Source organism: Rhinatrema bivittatum, chromosome 9 (assembly GCF_901001135.1).
Source record: "Rhinatrema bivittatum chromosome 9, aRhiBiv1.1, whole genome shotgun sequence".
NCBI lineage: Eukaryota > Metazoa > Chordata > Amphibia > Gymnophiona > Rhinatrematidae > Rhinatrema > Rhinatrema bivittatum.
The window spans coordinates 183,109,418-183,123,532 of NC_042623.1; the positions used below are offsets into that span (position 1 = coordinate 183,109,418).

Below are 14,115 nucleotides of genomic sequence, written 5' to 3' on the forward strand. Positions count from 1 at the left end.
GACTGCTGCACTTACTGCTGCCAGGCCCGAGCCCGATTTGACACTCTCCGACGCCAGTGAAGGCCCTCGAATGGAAGCTTGGCAGGCGCCCGCACACAGCCTGCCTCCGATATCACTGCTTCCTTAGATGCCGGGTGTTAGGATTTAGTTAGTGTGTGGGCCCTGGGCCGAGGTGAGAGATGGTACCGGCCACAGGGAGGAGCCCAGTGAGCCTCACCGTCGAGAGGCGAGGTCTCGGTGACTTCAGACACAGTATCAGTCTAGAGTCTTTATTAAAGAGAAAGAGTGACCCAGCCCGCAGAGCGGGGGGGTGCAAGACAGGAGGTCTTACAGACCCAGGGACACAGGGTCCGTAGATGAGAGAATACCCTGAGTGGATACCTCCGTAGAGTAGATGATGATCCACAGAGCGAGGTACACAGATGATGTCTTCAGAAGATATAGTAGTGGTTCGCAGAGCAGGATACACCAATGTCCTTAGTGGAGGTGGTAATGGTCCGCGAAGCAGGGTACACTGGAGAGTATCCTCAGTAGTGATGATAGTGGTCAGCAGAGCAGGGCACACTGATGAGGTCCTTACTAGAGATGGTAATGGCCCGTGGAGTGGGGTACTCACGGTGAAGGTCCTCAGTAGAAATGATAGTGATCTGCAGAGCAGGGAGCACCAGTGAGGTCCTCAGTAGCATTGGTAGTGGTCCGCGAAGCGGGGTACCCCAGAGGAATCCTTGGTAGAACAGGAAGTACCACGGAGCAGGGTACTCACAGAAAGGGTAGCAAAGGTCCCAGGGAAGCCCCGGGGAATGGGAAAGGCAGAAGTCCCAAGCGATAGGCACTCCGAGGAGCGGATAGCCAAGACGAGGAGAGAGACCCCCAAGGAGCAAGTACCCTAGACATCTATGCCTGGAAGCAGGAACCGGAATGCAGGTCCTCTGAGAGCGAGGTGGATTTAGCAAGAAGGGTTCTCTTTGCCAAGTCATTGGTAGGCAGGGCCAGCTGGCTTAAATGTCCTGGAGGGATGACATCATCCGGAGGGGATGTCCCCGAGGTTCCCGCCACGGTGGCTTTAAGACTGGCCCATGCGCACGCGCACCTAAGAACTTCCAATGACAAGATGGCGGTCGGAGGCATCCATGCCGCCCTGGGAGCCCTGGGAGTGGTAGACAGGCCGTCGGCAACTGTCTACCCCACGGAGTCAGGGAACTGTCGGCAACTGTCTACCCCACGGAGTCAGGGAAGCAAAGAAAGAGGTGAGAAAGAGTGGTCGCAGCCGTCTGCAACTGACGGACGTAACACTGGGGAAGGCTCCCAAATGGCCACGCAGAAGGCCACCACGCTCAGGTCTGCCTCCAACGCCGCTGCCTCACCAGGTCCCTTGTAAGGCACATGCATGCCCAACCACATTCCTCTTAAAGGGCCAGTGGCACCTGATGATGACATCACCAGCAGGGGCCTATAAAAGGCCACCCCAGCAGCTCCTCCTTGCTCGACTACTGTATAGTAGACCATGTTGACTCAGCATTCCTGGTCTTCGTTCCATGTTCCCGGTCTTTGTTCCGTTCATGGTCTCTATTCCTGTGTTCTTGGTCCTTGCTCATGAGTTCCTAGTCTTTGTCTTCGTCTTTGTCTTCAGTTCGTCATCAGGTCTTTGTCTTATGGCCAGTCTTCAGTTCTTCAGTGTCTTCTGTGTCATTGCCTGCCCATCTGTGCTGTTCCTTGCCTCCCTACCTGCCTAACCATCCCACCTTCCCTCAGACAGATCACTGGTTCTGACTTTGGCTTGCATGACACTTCCAGAAGTGCCCAAGCCGGTCTGGGGACACCGGAGAGGACAGCAGACGGACGTCGTGGCAGCCAAGCGTCCATGAGGAGCAGGAGGAGTCGCAAGAAAGGAAAGGTAGGTGGAGTGAAGCCGTCGGGAAGTGACGGTCACAACAGTATGCTATAGAGTTCTAGACACTGTCCAACAAACTCGATTGGAGGGAGAATTGCCTCCATAGCATATTCCTGGAGGGCCTGTCTTCCAGGAATAAGGACGAACTGGCAGCATTCTCTAGAGGGGCTCATAGACCCAGCAAGGAGGATAGACCTTTGTCTGCAACAACAGGCCAGGGAGCTCCACCCTTCTTGTCAAGCCATCATGCTGACTCCTTGTTTCCAGCAGCCGCTGTCACCACCAGCTCCTGCTTTGCCCTCCTCTGGGTGCTCAGATGAACCCATGCAACTCAGCTACAGACACCTTGCATCTGAGGAGAGATTCCGCCACTGCCAGCTAGGCCTGTGCCTGTATTTTGCAGGCACAGGTCACCTGCTTGCCCAATGTCCAGTCAAGCCGGGAAACTTCTGAGCTTAGGATCTGGTGGGAAAAGGCTCCCCAGTTGACCCTTCCAGTGATAATCACCATGGGCAATCAGAATTTCTCCATCCTTGCACTGATGGACTCCGGTGCTGGGGGAAATTTTGTGATGAAGGAATTGGTAGACCATCTACAGATTCCCACCATTCAAAGGAAGTCTCCCCTAATTATCCTCCATCTATGGGGATCCTTTGCCTGGCCAGATCACCCTTGCCACAGCACCTTTGACCTTACACACTGGCCTGCTCCATAAGGAACAGATAATGTTCCACGTCTTCACCTGAGTGTCCACTCAGTCGTGCTGGGACTCCCCTGGTTCCAGAAGCATTCCTCACAGTTTGATTGGGCCACATTGCAGCTCGCTCGCTGGGGCCAGCAATGCCATAACTCATGCCTAGAACTGCATGGAACCTCTGCTCCATCTAGTAATGGCCACCACACTTTCAGGCCTTCCTCTTTAGTACAGCAATTATGAAGACGTGTTTTCCAAACAAAAGGTCGAGACTCTACCACCCCCATCAGTCATACGATTGTGGAATTGAACTACAGCCCAACACTGAACCTCCACAGGGCGGAGTCTATCCCTTGTCGCTCCCTGAGATCCCAGCGATGTTGGAGTACATCCGTGAGAATTTAGAGTGGGGTTTCATCTTACCATCTTCATCCCTGGTGGTGCAGGATTCTTCTTTGTGGCCAAAAAGGATGAGTCAGTCAGGCCCTGTATCGACTACCGTGGATTAAACACCATCATTAAGAAAGATCGGTATCCTTTACCATTAATCTCCAAACTCTTTGACCAGCTCCAAGGGTCTTTACAAAATAAGACCTCTGAGGAGCCTACAATTTGATCCAGATTAAACCTGGCAGTGAATGGAAGACAGCATTCAAAACACATGACGGGCATTATGAATATTTAATGATGCCCTTCGGGCATCATTAAATATGATGAATGAAATCTTCCCGGAACTATTCTATGTCTGCATCATTGTATACCTTGACGACATTCTTAAATTCTCCAAAGACCTCAGCTCCCACCACCGAGATGTACGTCTAGTTCTACAGCAACTGCAAGAAAACAACCTATATGCTAAACTTGAGAAATGCCTGCTTGAAAAAGAGAGCCTATCATTCCTGGAGTATATGGTATCCAGGGAGGGAATCCATATGGACCCCGAGAAAGATAAGAGCATCCAAGACTGGCCCCGTCCAGTAGGACTGTGAGCCTTACAAAAGTTTCTGGGCTTTGCTAATTATTACTGCCACTTCATTGCAAATTATTTGGTTATTGCAGCTCTGTTCACTGCCCTCACTCATAAGGGAACTAACACGAAGCATTGGCCTTCTGAAGCTGTAGCAGCCTTTCAAAAACTATAGGATACCTTCTTGAAGAAATCCTGCCTTCACCACCCTGACTCTATTCGCTCATTCATCCTCCAGAAGTTCTCTATCACTGATGCCATAGTTACAATTTGCAGGCAAAAGTTTCTTTGAGAAGAACGAGCAGGAATGGAGAACCCCCTTAGTCGAATACCTGCTTAGTATGGCCTCTATGCCCAGGGCAGGTATTCGACTAAGGGGCATTTAGTCATCGGGTGGGAAAAGGCCAGCAGCACCTGATGATGACATCACGAGCAGGGATCTATAAAAGACCATCCCAGCAGCTCCTCCTTGCCTTGGCAATAGATTGACTACTGTATAGTAGAACAAGTTTCCTCAGCATTCCTGGTCTTCGTTCCATGTTCCTGGACTTTGTTCCTGTGTTCATGGTCCTTGCTCCTGAGATCCTGGTCTTTGACTTTTATAGGCAGACAGAGTTCAAGCATGATCGTTGGTCGGGTGGTGGTCAGAGGCAGGTGAAGTTCAGGCATAGTCCATATGCTATGGAGGCAATTCTCCCTCCAATCGAGTTTGTTGGCCAGTGTCTAGAACTCTATAGCATACTGTTGTGACCGTCACTTCCCGACGGCTTCACTCCACCTACCTTTCCTTTCTTGCGACTCCTCCTGCTCCTCATGGATGCTTGGCTGCCACGGCATCCGTCTGCTGTCCTCTCCAGCGTCCCCGGACCGGCTTGGGCGCTTCTGGAAGTGTCATGCAAGCCGAAGTCAGAATGTGGTTAGTGTAGTTAGTATAGCTGTGTTTAAAAAAGGATTGGATAAGTTCTTGGAGGAGAAGTCCATTACCTGCTATTAAGTTCACTTAGAGAATAGCCACTGCCATTAGCATTGGCGCGTTCCTCAGGGGTGTCCCCCAGTGATGACATCACACTGCCCGGATATTTAAGCCTACTGTTTATTGCTAGCCGTTGAGTTAGCAAGGGTGATCTTACGGATGAGATTCGCTCTCCGTACCCAGCTTCTCTGCCTTCCAACTCCTATTGGACTCTTTCTGTTAACAGGGTACCCGCTCCTCGGGGGCCTCTTTGTTTCTTTCAGGTTGCTATCAGGTAACCAGTACTCGCTCCTCGAGGGACCATGTTCCCTGACTCTCTGCCTGCATCTATCTCCACTTCTACTTGGAAGAATTCACTACAGACACCATCTGTGAGTACTATTATCACCTACTCCTCAGAGCTGTCTACCTGGAACCAGGTACTCGCTCCTCGAGGCCCTGCCTCCGTTCCAGCACCAGTGCCATCTCTTCGTGGAACCGCTGTGTGAGTACTTTGCCAACAAGTCTCTCTACCTCCAGGGATCTGGTACTCGCTCCTCGAGGGCCAGCTCTCCCTATCTCGGGGCTTCTCCATATTTGGGACTCTGTGAATGTTCTATTGTACACACTTTCTCAGTTCTCTCCACTACAGCACTGCTACCGGAGAAACCGCTGTTCCAGCACCCTGGGGAATATTAGCCCAGCCGGGCTACAACTTCTACTCACTACTGCCACCTCTGGTGGTTTCTCAAACTGTCTAAATAAAGAACTATCTGTGTTTGTGTGTCCGTAGCTGAGCCTGACTTGTGGCCCCTCATGGGACTTCCCCCCGTGGGCGTGGTCAGCTGCCACAGTGTCCAAGGGTCCACCCAAACCTCACTAACTATAGCACATACTCCGTTAGAGGCCAGGTACCCTGGCACAGATGCAGGAGGTCAGAGCCCATAGTGGCCAGCTGCCTGGGCTCATCAAAGACCCTTTTGAAAGCGGAGACAAAGTGCAGCAGATTCGTGAGGAGAGGATCCAAACGCTCCCATAGAGGAGAGGACCAGGCCAGGGCCTTGCCATCCAGGAGGGAGAGTATGAAGGTGGTCTTCACATCATCAGGGAAGAGTGCCGTTTGAAGTGTGAAGGGCATATAGCGCTGGTTTAAAAACCCGTGGTACTGTTACAGATCCCTGGCATACTGGGGTGGAGCTGGGAGAAGTGGAATGGGGCAACTCATCGCCGCAGATGCCGGTGCTGCAGCTGATGGCTCTACAGGTGCAGCCAAAGCGAGGCTGCATTCAGTCGCGTGTTGAATCGCTCTATGTAATTCCAGATACTGCTGCTGTTCTTAGAGCCTGTGCGCCAGACCCAGAATGGCCTGGAGAGTGGTGGCGTCCACCGAGTCCATTGCCTCGGCAATCTGTTGCGGGTGTGGAGTTGACACAACCTGTAGGGAGGAACCTTGCAGGTTCTCACCGCCAGCAGGTGGTGCTGCCTGTGGCAGAGGCCCAACTGGAGCTTCACCTATACCACTCCTCGTTCCCCTTAGGTTGAGTCCTCAGATGCCGGGACCAGCAGGTCTTAGGTGGGGGCCTCTGCCGACAATCTGGATATCCATGGATTCAGTAGAGTCACAGGCCAGGGTCCAGGGCAGGCTGCACTCAGATGTAGTCAGGAGTCAGGCAGTGGTCAGTGGCAGGCGGAGTTCAGGTGTGGTCTGTCTACATGAGTGTGCATATATCTTGAGATAAGAAACCATATTGACTTTCAATGACTTGGGCTGCTCACTTTTTGTGTTTGTCGGTAAATTGGTGATACAACTGTTTTTCTATGAGTGTTCCTTAATTCAAGATATGATCAGCAAAAATATTTTATGTGCATTTACATAGAAACATAGAAATGACGGCAGAAGAAGACCAATCGGCCCATCCAGTCTGCCCAGCAAGCTTCATACTTCTTTTTTCTCATACTTATCTGTTTCTCTTGGCTCTTACCGGTAGTAACCTTTGGTTCTATTTCCCTTTCACCCCCACCATTAATGTAGAGAGCAGTGATGGAGCTGCATCCAAGTGAAATATCAAGCTTGATTAGTTAGGGGTAGTAACTGCCGCAATAAGCAAACTACACCCATGCTTATTTGTTTACCCAGACTATGTTATTCAGCCCTTATTGGTTGTTTTTCTTCTCCCCTGCCGTTGAAGCAGAGAGCTATGCTGGTGGATATGCGTGAAGTATCAGTTTTTTTTCTCCCCTGCCGTTGAAGCAGAGAGCTATGCTGGATATGCGTGAAGTATCGTTTTTTCTTCTCCCCTGCCGTTGAAGCAGAGAGCTATGCTGGATATGCGTGAAGTATCGTTTTTTTCTTCTCCCCTGCCGTTGAAGCAGAGAGCTATGCTGGATATGCGTGAAGTATCGTTTTTTTCTTCTCCCCTGCCGTTGAAGCAGACAGCTATGCTGGATATGCGTGAAGTATCGTTTTTTCTTCTCCCCTGCCGTTGAAGCAGACAGCTATGCTGGATATGCGTGAAGTATCGGTTTTTTCTTCTCCCCTGCCGTTGAAGCAGAGAGCTATGCTGGATATGCGTGAAGTATCGGTTTTTTCTTCTCCCCTGCCGTTGAAGCAGAGAGCTATGCTGGATATGCGTGAAGTATCGGTTTTTTCTTCTCCCCTGCCGTTGAAGCAGAGAGCTATGCTGGATATGCGTGAAGTATCGGTTTTTTTCTTCTCCCCTGCCGTTGAAGCAGAGAGCTATGCTGGATATGCGTGAAGTATCGGTTTTTTCTTCTCCTCTGCCGTTGAAGCAGAGAGCTATGCTGGATATGCGTGAAGTATCAGTTTTACTTCTCCCCTGCCGTTGAAGCAATGAAGTATCAGTTTTTCCTGTCCCCTGCCGTTGAAGCAGAGAGCTATGCTGGATATGCATTGAAAGTGAAGCATCAGGCTTATTTGGTTTGGGGTAGCAACCGCCGCAACAAGCCAGCCACTCCCCGCTTTGTGAGTGCAAATCCTTTTTTCCACATTTCCTCTTGCCATTGAAGCTTAGAGCGATGTTGGATAACAATTACATAAAAGTGGTCCTAGCGGCATACAGCGTATTATTATATGTTCAATATACACTGCTAAATTTTGACAGTCCTACATACATTTACAAAAAAAAGGTTTTACATATGCTTACTGAAATTTAACACCAAGATCTTTTGTACATTTTGACGTTGTTGATATTGGGATCTTGGAATACGATCAGTTATTTTGGGCTCTTTCTTGGCAAACTGAAATAATACATACTGCACACATATTGCATATTGAAAGCTAGCACACCACATATTTAATGCACACTGAAAGCGAGCAGAACGCACACATACTGCACATTGAAGGCATGCACACTGCATGCACACTGCACTGAAAGCAAATGCACCACACATTTACTGCACACTGAAAGCATGCATGCAGCAAATTGCAAGAATGAATGCTATGTACATGCTGCACACCAAAAGTGAGCACACCATGACACCACACATATACTGCACACTGAAAGCATGCACGCCGTAAACCAAATGAATATACATATTGCACACTGAGCACACCACACACATACTGCACACTGAAGGCATGCACACTGAACACATAGGGGTAGATTTTCAAAAAGTACGCTGGATTTTAGTAGATATGCGCGTAGCCGCGCGTATCCGCTAAAATCCTGGATCGACACGCGCAAGGCTGCCGATTTCGTGTAGCCGGCGCGCGCCAAGCCGCGCAGCCTGCCACCATTCCCTCCAAGGCCTCTCCGAAATCGGAGCGGCCTCGGAGGGAACTTGCTTTCGCCCTCCCCTCACCTTCCACTCCCTTCCTCTATCTAACCCACCCCCCCGGCCCTATCTAGACCCCCCCTACCTTTGTCGGGGGATTTACGCCTCCCGGAGGGAGAAGTAAATCCCCGCGCGCCAGCAGGCCTCTAGCGCGCCGAGATGGGACCTGGGGGCGGTTCCGGAGGGCGCGGCCACGCCCCCGGACCACCCCGCGCCGAAACCACGCCCCCGGGCCCACCCTGAAACGCAGCGTCCCGCCCTGAAAATGCCGCGCCGATCGGCCCCGCCCCCGACACGCCCCCTTGAAAAACCCCGGGACTTACACGAGTCCCGGGGCTCTTCGCGCGCCGGTAGGCCTATGGAACATAGGCGCACCGGCGCGCAAGGCCCTGCTCGCGTAAATCCACCCGGATTTACGTGAGCAGGGCTCTTAAAATCCGCCCCATACTGCACATTGAAAGCAAATGCACCACACATATACTGCACATTGAAAGTATGCATGCCACAAATTGCAAGAATGCATACTATACACGTGCCGCACAACAAAAGTGATCACACCACACATATACTGCACACTGAAAGCATGCACGCCGTAAACTGAATGAATATACATATTGCACACTGAAAGTGAGCACACCACACACATACTGCACACTGAAACCATACACACTGCACACATATTACATACCAAATGCACGCATACTGCACACTGAAAGCAAGCATTCCACACATATACTGCACACTGAAAGTGAGCGCACCACACACCTACTGCACATTGAAAGCACACGTGCCATATACATATTGCACACTAAAATAAGCATGCTACATACTGAAAGTACATCACACTGAAAGCACACCTGCTGCACACTGAAAGCATACATGCTGCATATAGGCCACACACTGAAAGCATGCATGCCACACCTGTACACTGAAAGTGTTGTGTTTGGCAGTCCGTGAGCTGCTCCTGTCAACCGCCACTCTTAGCTCCCCAACCAGGATGTCTCTGCTAGCTCCCAATGCAGCAAGACGCCGCCAGCTCTCCACATGGCAGGATGCCGCTCTCTGACGCAGTGAAATGCCACCAGCTCACCATGCGGCACCGGACATCAGTGTATTTAAAGGGCCTGTGGTGGGAAAGGCCTCCGGATGATCTCACACGCCTAGCCCTATAAAGGGATAGCTCTTGTCTTTCCCTCACTGCCTCAGCAACAGGTCCAGCTGCTGAGCGTAGTGCGTACTGCTTCCCAAGCCTGCTCCAGTCTTCGCTTCCAGCCTATTTCACTTGTCATCTTCAGCCTGTTCCAGTCTTTGTCTCTGCCTGCCCTAGTCCTCACCTGCCTGACCTGCTTTTCCCTTGCCTGCCTGTCTCAGCCCTGTCCGTTCCTCTTCTCCCTTTGGATGGATACCTAGTTTGACCTCTGCCCAGGGCTGGCGTGCCCTATTAGGCTACCTAGGCGGTCATCTTGGGCGACGACCCATCCTGCTCGCGGCCCAGAGAAGCACACATTTGGTGGGCGTGAATGCGGTAGGAGCCGGGGCTGAGACCGGGGGGGGGGGGGGCAAGGCAGAAGGCTCGCCTAGGGTGACTTATAACCTAAGCCTTGCACCAATCCTGCCCCTGCCTGGATTCTGGATATGCCTGACCGCTGCCTGCCTTTGACTCTTGCCCGGACCCCCACATGTCTACTCGCCGCCTGCCTTACACGTTCACCTGGCCTCAGACCATGTCTCCAGTCATCAGCAGAGACCCTCACCTAAGTCCTGCCGACCCCGGTACCCAAAGGCTGAACCCGAGGGGAACTTGGGCTGGTATAGGTGAAGATCCTGTTCGGTCTCTTCTTTGCCTGGGTGCTCCTGCTGATGGCGAGAACCTGCAGGGAGGAGCCATTCTCGCTTCAGCCCAAGGGTCCACAAACTCAACAGAAAGCATGCATGTTATCCACTCACCACACATAAATGTTACACACTGAAAGCACGTACACTGCGCATATGCTGCACACTAAAAGCTCATATGCCACATACATACTGCACATTGAAAGCATACATGCCCCACACTGAAAGCATGTACCCCATATATACACAATACACGCTGCATACTGAAAGTACATATGGCACATATACATTGCACACTGAATGCACACATGCTGTATTGAAAGCACATGTGCCATACAAACAACCACACACTGAAAGCATGCATATTGCACCTTATACACTACACACTGAAAGCATGCACACTGAATAATGAAAGCATGTATAATACACACTAAAAGCATGCATGCCATATATACATTACACACTGAATAAACACAGCTAACTGAAAGATTGAATGCCACACACTGAAAGCATGCACACTGTTTACTGAAAGCATGCATGCCACATACACACTGCACACTGAAAGTAAGCATGCCATACAATGAAAGCACCCAAACTACGCATATACTGCACACAGCACACTGAAAGCAAGCATGCATGCTGAACACAAACTATGCACACACAATTGTTGCATACTGAAAGTACACACATCACAATCATACTTCAAGCTGAAAACATACTCTCCTTGCACATGTACAGTGCAAGCATACTCACTGAAAGCTGAACATATACACGCCTACACACTGCACACATACCATACAGTGAAAGCACACACACCATACCCTGAAAGCATGCACTCCCCACACACATCCCACATGATGGCACACACGGAGTGTGTCCTGAAAACAGAAACAGATTTAAGTAGCCAAAGCTTCCAAGGATACGAGTTGCTTTCTCCTGCACCTTCAGTCTCTGTCAGCTCCCTGCAGGCAGCAGTAATGTTTTGAGGGACCCCGGAGTGCTTGCAGAATCAGTATAGACACTGAGCCCCAAGATGTTCTCTGTCACTCCCAGCACTCGGCTGTGGCAGGCTCTGCCTCGCTCGCTGTAGACTTAGTATCATGTAACCCAGTCTGCACTCCTTCGCCAGGCGTGAGAGCACAAAACTACTCCTCGCCCGAACTTCCAGCTTTGAACGGTCCTGTCCGGACACTTCTTTCGCCGGAAAGAGGTCGGAAAAAAAATCAGCAGCCTGTGAAATATGCTTTCCTCGATTTATCAGAAACGGCACATAAAGACTCCTTATCAATCAACAGTGAGCAGCACAAAAACGCAGCTCCTGGGTGGAAGGGGAAATTTGGCTGCGCTCTGCTGTCTCAGGGAGCCCCGAGCTGGCTGCAGAAGAAGCAACTTTCCCCTGGTCAGGAGCAGCGCAAAACCCACAAGCAGATGTCACTTTGGCAGACTTTTTCCCCCCTTATATTCTCCACTCACTTAAGACCCCTTTGTCACTGTCAAATCAATAAAGAATAGATCTATAGAACAGCAGCTTCCAGACACCTCTCTCTGGTTTCATCTGCAAGCCTTCATTTTTCATTTTAAATATTTTAATTTACGTTTATTTTACTTCAGTTACTCTTGCTGTCTTGCAGTTCTCATCTCCCACCAAAAGTCTAGTTTTCTTGCATGCTATCAAAAGGAAAAGAGCTTACCTTCCTGTCCAAATGGACTTCCCAGGGGAAGGCTCCCTCTTCTACCAGCGCTGATCACCGGCCGGCTTCATGGTGCCCGGGAGGGGAGGTGGGGGGGGGGGCAGGTGAGCAGCGCAGGGGAAGTTAGGAGGGACCACATCCGCGCTGCAGCCTCACTGCAAGAGCAGGAGAGGCGCAGGAGACAAGCGGACGCGTCCTTCCAGCTCCACAAGGGGGCGCTGCAAGCTCACACTCACACAGCGTTGCCCTGCGCTGGCTCCTCGTGCAGCTGCCTGCTCTGTGCGTCCCTGCCCTGCAGCTTCCAAGCCCCGCTTCCCAAATCCCGAAGCCTTTCTAGGTGGAGAAATAATGAGCTCACCTAAATCCGCAACACTTCCCCCTCCCTATGGACAGACAGATGCCCACACGTGGGTGCAAATAAACACTATATGTTTTATATTATTAATTCCATGTATTATTGATGTCTTTTTATTTGATGATGAATGCTTTTAAGAAGCAGAACCTCTCTGATACTTTTTTGTAATTTTAGGTGGGAGGTTTGCTTTTCCCCTATGTGTTATTTTGTATGTATATATGCACACACGTGTGCGCACACTCACATATGCATGCACATGCACTCACACATGTGCACACGCACGCACACATGCACAGGCACACACACACAAATGCACACACACACACCCACACACACATATGCGCGCAGATATATGTACAAGAAGAGAAACTTGAAAGCCATTGACTCAATATATTGCCAGTTGGAAAATTGCTCTCCCTCTAGCCAGCTAAAAGTTCAAAGGAGCTGCTACAGCACATTTATTTATTTTTATATACTGACATTTGATCTGAGATATCACATCGGTTTACATTCAGGTACTGTAGGCATTTCCTTATCCCCAGAGGGCTTACAATCTAACAGGCCGATACAGTAAACCACGCAGGAGAGCGGGCGAGCGCTCGCTCTCCCAGCGCGCACACAGGCCACTCTGCTGTGCGCGTGATTCAGTAACTTAATTTATTTACATTAGGGCCCGCGGTAAAAAGAGGTGCTAGGGACACTAGCGCGTCCCTAGCGCCTCTTTTTGGACAGGAGCGGCGGCTGTCAGCGGGTTTGACAGCCGACGCTCAATTTTGCCGGCATCGGTTCTGGAGCCTGCTGACAGCCATGGGTTCGGAAACCGGATGCCGGCAAAATTGAGCATTCGGTTTTCAACCCGCAAGCCGACTTCAAATTTTTTTTTTTTAATTTTTAACTTTTTTTTTAACTTTGGGGGCCTCCGACTTAATATCACCATGATATTAAGTTGGAGGGTGCACAGAAAAGCAGTTTTTATTGTGCACTTCCCCGGCGCTGGCAGAAATTAATGCCTACCTTTGGGTAGGAACTAATTTCTTAAAGTATTTATTGTATCGTGCAGGAATGACTAAGAGTGTCAAAAACACATGTCCAAATGCCAGTTAACAGTGCACTCCACCAGAGCACACTTTACTGTATCAGCCTGTATGCTTGTACTTGAGGTAATGGAGGTGTCACTAGACCCAAGGTGTGACAGTGGGACTCAAACCCTCATCACCTGGTTCATAGCTCACTGCTCTAACCACTAGGCTATGTCTTCCCATACATGTATAGCCTGCCTCACCTCATCTACCACTACTATCACCACTGCCTGAACAAATCAGAGGCATTGCTAGGCACTTACAAGACTTAGGACGCAGGCCCATACAGTCTCCCCCTGAGATTTGGATAATTAAACTCAACAATCAGGATCAATCTCCCTCCTCCACCTTCATACCCTGGGAACGATCTTGTAAAAACACAGGATACAAGTGTTCCTGAGATCCTGCTGGCTTTATAAGGAAAGGTTAAGAAGTCAGCACCAGCCAGACTGGAAGAGACGGGGATATACTGTTCCCTTCTGTACTGTACTGTCCTGGCAGACTCTTCCAGGATCACTGATGTGCTCCCCGGTTCTTATCAAGGAGCTCTCACCAGCTCTGTTCCACTTGGTGAGGCTGTCCTTGTTTTCACAAAATTATTTCTCTCTTCAACACCTCTCTCCATAACACAAAAAATAAATTGTACATGGAACTTATAATAACACCGCATTCCAATTACGAGATTCCAGGCAGATTCTGAAACCTATTACTGGATCAGCATACAAATTATCTACGGATATTGTACACGAGCTTTTGAAACCACTTTTGAAACCACAGAGATGTCACATCAGAGACATTATTCACAGGTGAAGAAGGAACTTATGGTCTTGATAGCTCATGGATAACATTTTTGGATAA

At 50.0% G+C, this 14,115-nt stretch overlaps 1 protein-coding gene across 2 annotated transcripts in view; it reads right to left on the reverse strand.

The window, feature by feature from the left end:
• Positions 1-11,965, reverse strand: part of NMUR1 (neuromedin U receptor 1) — a 37,725-nt gene extending 25,760 nt beyond the window's left edge. Inside the window, exon 1 of one of the 2 annotated variants that reach the window (XM_029617000.1) lies at positions 11,824-11,965. The gene's annotated coding sequence lies outside the window, so the exon portion shown is untranslated. Of the gene's footprint in view, positions 1-11,074; positions 11,273-11,823 lie in introns of those variants that run through there. The other variant, XM_029617001.1, reaches the window with a different exon arrangement.
• Positions 11,966-14,115: the final 2,150 nt, after the last annotated feature.